Source organism: Micropterus dolomieu, linkage group LG01 (genome assembly GCF_021292245.1).
Source record: "Micropterus dolomieu isolate WLL.071019.BEF.003 ecotype Adirondacks linkage group LG01, ASM2129224v1, whole genome shotgun sequence".
In the NCBI taxonomy this organism is placed as follows: Eukaryota; Metazoa; Chordata; class Actinopteri; order Centrarchiformes; family Centrarchidae; genus Micropterus; species Micropterus dolomieu.
The window spans coordinates 46,407,334-46,413,692 of NC_060150.1; the positions used below are offsets into that span (position 1 = coordinate 46,407,334).

General features: G+C 37.7%; 1 long non-coding RNA gene across 1 annotated transcript; it reads left to right on the forward strand.

The window, feature by feature from the left end:
• The first annotated feature begins 3,374 nt into the window (after positions 1 to 3,374).
• Positions 3,375 to 6,356, forward strand: LOC123967786. The gene is made up of 3 exons (XR_006824345.1): positions 3,375 to 3,490; positions 4,914 to 5,058; positions 6,280 to 6,356. It is a non-coding gene; the product is annotated as an uncharacterized LOC123967786 (long non-coding RNA).
• The last annotated feature ends 3 nt before the right edge of the window (positions 6,357 to 6,359 follow it).

Sequence of the window (6,359 nt, forward strand, 5' to 3'; positions counted from 1 at the left end):
ACCAAGTGTAGCCTACCCGAAGCCAATATTTCAGAGACAACAACATCGAGAAACAATGACATTGATGACAATCACACATACTTGGAATTTTTGCCTAAATCCTTGTGTTCACTCCAGTTAGTTGTAAAAAAAAAACAAAACAAAGATGAGATGTGTTTTAAGCACCATCTTTCCGGAGTTATGTCCATTTGTTTAATTCCTTCATGTTCCAGTCCATTTCTTAAAGACAGTCTTTATTATTATTAGTATTTAGTGCACGCTAACAGCACATGTTCCACAGTTTCTGGTTGATTGCCTGCCTCACAGTTTCCAGATGGATGTTTTCCAACAAGGTGCAGAGATGCATTTAACTTTGTGTGACCAAGTCTAATTCTGCTAAAATTGACACTGTTCTGTTCTGCTCTTCCTCAATGACTTTTCCTCCCCCACTTTCTGCTGAGTCTTGTATAAATGTCTTCCTTTATTTCCATTATCCCATATACTCTTAATTTTGCTCCTTACATATGCTTTGATCTCTACTTTGCTAACTGGTTCTGCCACCTCAACCTCATTTACTTTCAACCCATTTTTAGCTAATGTGTTTGCCATCTCGTTCCCTTGGATGCCAATAAAACTGAACATCAATCCCCAGACTACGTATTCTGTATAAAGATAACAATATTTAAACAATATATCCTCCCTACATTTTGACATGAACTTGAATCTGAACAAATTACCATTCTCATTGGTTTGATTTCCTCTATCCACTGTAGTGCATTTCTGCTGCATACACCGATAAATGATCGGATAGTCTTTTAAACACCTTAAATTTTAATTCTGAAATGTAAAAAGCACAGCTTGATTTTCTGTTCTCTGGGTTTTTAGAACCATCCGTAAATGTTTGTTCTACCCATATTTCTCATGCAGCGTAGTGTTCACATACAGCTTGCTACTTTGTTTTGTATTTTGTATCTCTGAATATCTTTTGCTCTTTTTTGAACTTCACATCCCTGATAAGCAGCACTATGGTCACTTACAACATTTCGTTTTGGCGTGTACTGCGCAGCGGCCATATTCATTTTCTCCAGCACACCTTGGCTTAGATTTACACTGATCTGCTACGTGTGCGATTCTCTGACATTTAAAGCAACGTAGTGGTTTAGGTCCCTCATATTAAAGCACATGCATCCAATCATCACTTTCTGTGGCATATCTCCCTCAAATTGCAGTAGCACAGATAGACTATCAACTAATTTCCCCTGGTATCTCGTAGGAAGGCGCTTCACTAACAGGACTCTCTTTTAATTTCTTTCTCCATTTCTTCAGTACCAATATCTAATGGGACTTTACTATTCACTCCTAATCTTACAATTAGCTCCAGGAACGGGACTTTTAATTCGTACTTTATTCAAGGTCTTCATTTTAAGTATCTGTTGCTGCTCTATTGACTGCTTCAATCAACATCTTCCTTTTACTCAGGAATCTTGCTTGTCTAATGTGTCCGATCTCTTCGTGAAGCGCCTTTGTAAGTTTTACTGGATGTAGTTTGCTACCAGAAGCTTCTCCGAACTCAATCACCACTTTCCTCTCTTCAGTCCCATTTGTTTTCCCTCTGTTTTCATTTTGCACTGTTGTTTCCGAATCACTGTGGCTGGACGCAGAATTCTTCTTTCTTGTTCTCTTCAATGTCACCTCCTGCCATTCTCCTTCCTCATCGTCCGATTCACTCGCCATATTCTCAACATATCCGAAATTTTCCATTCCTGGGCTCAAAGACGCCATCCTCCCGAGATTCAAAACAACCGCCAAAACGCCTCGTCTCCCTCGTCTCCCCTGCGTGCTCTGGTCAATTGTAGTTCCGGGTCAAAAACACATTTTAATGGTAAGTCCTTAATGGTGGTCTCTGTAAATACTATCACAAAGATTAGGCTACGGTGTAAACCTGCTTTGTATGAAAAGTGCAATGTTCACTGTTATGAATTTGTACTACATAAATAAAATGTATTTAATTTATTACAATGGTTTAAATGGTATATACGAAAGTGATCATTATAAGGGTGGATATGATTTATAGACCTACACTAATACAATTTGTGTGTCTTGTAGGACTATATGCCTACTGTGTTCTGAATCTGAGGATATTGAGAAAGCTTTTCATGATGAATTTATATTTTTATGCTGAGGATGTGTGGAATTATTCCTATGCCCTGTATGTGACATTAATGTGTAATTAGTAGGCTACTTAATACTTGAGTGCAGAGCTTAACGTTAAGGCAGAGGCTTGCTTTTTAAAAAAAATGTATATTATGTCAGCCTATGTAAATTATTGAAAACTTTACTAACAGAATATTTAATTTAGGCCTACAAAACATAAAGAGAGAGCCTTTGCTTTTCTTAGGTTGGTCTCCTGTTGAGAACCCACTGCTTTAATATGTTATCCTCAGGAAATATATATTGTTTGTGTTGTTTCTTCAAAAGACTAAAGAAAGAGTTTCTAAAACCTCTTAAGACCCATACAGGGGCTTAGCAGGTTCTTTGTATGGAAGGAGCGCTATATAGCACCTCAGCCACCCCAAAGAACCGCTGAAGAACCAAAATGTGTTTGTGTGGCATGGTAATGCCAAAGGTGTGTGTGTGAAGCTTTAATGATTCTTTTAACGGAAAAAGTGTTTGCTGTTCATAGTGTAATCAGGTATGATGATTAAAGTGACCCCTGTTTCCATCCAGGGGGTCCCTGTGGACATTGTGGAGGATTATAAATACCTGGGAGTGCACATGGACAAGAAGTCATTCTTGTCTGTGGCCATCAAATTAAATAACTCCCCCATTTAAGTGTCTGACACTTAGTCAGTTATTAAACTAGACCTCATTATCTATTCTCTGTCCAATATTACCTGTTTAATAATTAATGTGCAATATTCTCTGCTGCTATTTATTCACTTGTCCTTTTTGGTTCATCATAATAATTCCTAATAATGTAAATATTGTACATAACCACACACCTTTTATATTTGTCTGTATATTTAATATGTATATACTCTATCTACCTTTTGACAAGTGTGCAATTGTGACAAAAGAATTTCCCCTCGGGGATCAATAAATTATTTCTGATTATACCTCAAAATGACTTGAGTTCACATATGATATTTTTTACTATCAAAACTCTCCAGAACCGAAATCAGGAAGCTTGGATTATAATGAGTCTTCCAGATTGTGAAGGAAATTTGGGCTGATCAAAATAATCTAGTGTTCAGTGAAATGCGGGGGTTGTTTTTGTTTGTTTGGTCAAAGGGACAGATCATTTTCATACACAATAGGTGGCGGTAATGAACCTGAATGCTGGTTACCACAGCCCTAAAATGCAAAAACAAGAAGAAATGAAGAAGCAGGTCTGTCGCTGGCCCAATATCTTCAGAGGGCTGCGCCGGTTTGTTGTTGCGCACTGCTGGCGACCCCGCAGAACCCACCGTAAATCGTTTTCTATGTGAAAGGCCGTAACGCAGCTGGCAGCGTAAGTTTGACGTCATTATTTTATTGACAGAGAAGTCTAGTTTAGTTTAATCGTGGACTGTAGGCGCTCAGATATCGCTTGTTGGTCCTGTCAGTGCGCGAACAGTCAGACAAAGTATCAAGTCAGTTTTATTTATAGCCCAGTATCACAATTTGGACAAATATGGCTTTGCGATTGAGCATCCGACCCCACCCTCTATGCTTAGACCCTCGATTCAGATCAGAAAAACTTCCTTAAAAACCGTGAACCCCGGGAAGAGCTGCAGAGGAGGGATACACAGCAGTGGAAGTATACAGATCTGTAACAACTACAAATAGCAGCACCACAGTTTAAAATACTCCTCCAGTCAAACTCTTTGTATTGAGTACAAGGACAAAAGTACTAGCATCAAAATATATATTAAAGTACTACAAATAAAAGTGCTGACTATGCAGAAAGGCCCATTTCAGAATACTAGAGTCTAATTAGTGATGCATTAATGTGCATGTTGATCACTTTAATGTTGCAGCTGGTAAAGGTGGGGATTATTTTACTTCATTATATTTACTTGATTACTTCATATACTGCTGTGTAGCCAGTTGTAGAAGTTTTCAGATCCTTTACTTTAGTGAAAATACTAATACCACAGAGTAAAACTACTCCCGCTATAATATGTCCTGCACTCAAAACCAAAGCATCATGGTCGATTAGATCATCAAGTGTTTGTAGTGCCACTGTCCTGTTTTCAGCTTTGTGAAGATGCATTTTCCAGCTGATCCAAGAGGGGTTTAAATAGTTTATTTAAATGAAAAAGGAGAAGTTTCTCAACCCGTAAAGCAACATTTCAAACATGGGGAGATACGTAGTTCATCCCCTTCCCAGGACCAGAAGGGGATGAAACATTGTAATCTGAAAAGTAACTAAAGCTGTCAGACAAATGAGTAGATGAGTAAATTAACTTGGTTAGTTTTCACCACTTGATTTTTATTTTGTATTAATAGTCTATATCAGCAAAGTAACTAAAGATATCACCAAAATGTAGCTGGTTAGAGGTAGAAAATGTTACATCACTGGTGTATACAGGATAAGCCCACATTGTAAAATGACATTATGGTCTGTTAGCGGTTTGTAGTTACAGCCCAGACAATTAAAACATTTCAACGCTTAAAATGTGCGTGAATTAAGTTCACGATCAAGTTGACCGTTCCTTCCACGGCATTTCCTCACGATTCATTGGAAGAGTTCATCTCAGGGCTTACTTGTAACCTAAAGAGTAAAGAGGTTTTTTTTCCCCAAAACTTTATTAACACAATATTTTATTAACAAACACAGTGAAATACAGGGAGTGTATATAGCCTGTAGAAACAGAGAAGAGAGGAAATACTTGGTCAAGGCTAGCTAACTGAAAGAATTCTTGTGTTTGTCTCCTGTGTTACTGATTTAGCTGTCAGACTTGAGAAGATGTGTGATTTGAAGGAAGAGGGGAACAGTGCAGAGTCTCCAACATCCTCCGGTCTGTCTATGAAGAGTGACTGGTCTATAGAAAAACCTCCAGACTTGAGTAAAGAACCTGGACCCTCAGAAACAAAGTAAGAGTCTGTTTGAAGATGATTCAGTTTTTAATGTTATAACCTGCACTTCAACACTGTTCTCTTGTAATTATGTGATGTTTAAAAAAGTTTTTATTCCGTCACCAAAGAAGTCCTGATGAAGGTTTTGGCCGTGATCCTGATCCAAGTCATTATGAATTTGGGTATCTGCTGATACCTACTACAACCTGATACTTAAAGTTACCTAAATGTTGATTAAATATGTATCTTTCACACTGAAATAACAGCTGTGTACTTAATCTGACAAACCTTATTTGACCTACTTGATCCACATACTGAAAATCTGAGGGCTGTTTCACAAAACCAAGATAGTGGATCAAACCCGGGATTTTCTAGTTTTCCTCGCTGAATTAAGCTATGACTCAGTTTCACGAAAGAAGTAGCACATAAGTTTCCATGTTGATTTATTCTCTGCAGCTAGCCTGCTCCAGACCAGGCCAACAGCCAGGCTTAGTTAATCTTAGTGCCTTATCTGTTCAGTCAGCAGTCACTCTGATTAGAAACCAATGTGGTTTTTTTTGTTATTTCATTTTCTTATCTATTCTTCTTTGGTTTCTTCTTCTGTTCTTTTGCATAATTTTTATTAGCCTGCATTAAAATACCACAGGTAGCCTACATTTTGGCAATATGGTAGCACACAGGTTTTGGTTATTAGGTTTCATGGAGAAGAAGACATGTGCACCATACTTTACACACAGTGAGCAACAGCGAGTAGGTTTACATGGAATAAAAGTTCATAACATGTTAAAAAAAATAAACAATAAAAAAAAAGTAACACAGGCATAGTAATAAAATGGCAAAAAAAAATGTTTGGCAGACAACAGTGGACCGACTGAATGTGTGAGTAGCTAAAAATATCACTGCTCTTAACTGAAACTGTCATAATTATACTATATTGTAATTATTATACTACTATAATACCGTTATATCATGTCTTAAATGTGAGCAGTGGACGTTAATATGTCACTATCCTATATAGTGAGTAGAAATGACACTTTGCTACAAGCTTTGCTAAAGTAGTGAATGTACAGCTTGTATAACAGTGTAAATTTTTGGTTCCCTTAAAATAACACATCACACAGCCTTTATTGTCTAAACCGCTGCCAACTAAAGTGAAAATGTCCAAATTTGGCCCAAAGTGTCAACATTGTCTGTGGCTACCAATATTTTCCAGCACTGCCTTATTTCTTATTTCCACAGTTGGAGAGTGGAGCCTTCAGTATCCAGCTTTCAGTCCACGGTGAGTGACTGCTCCAGACAGTCACCTCCGAACTTCAGTA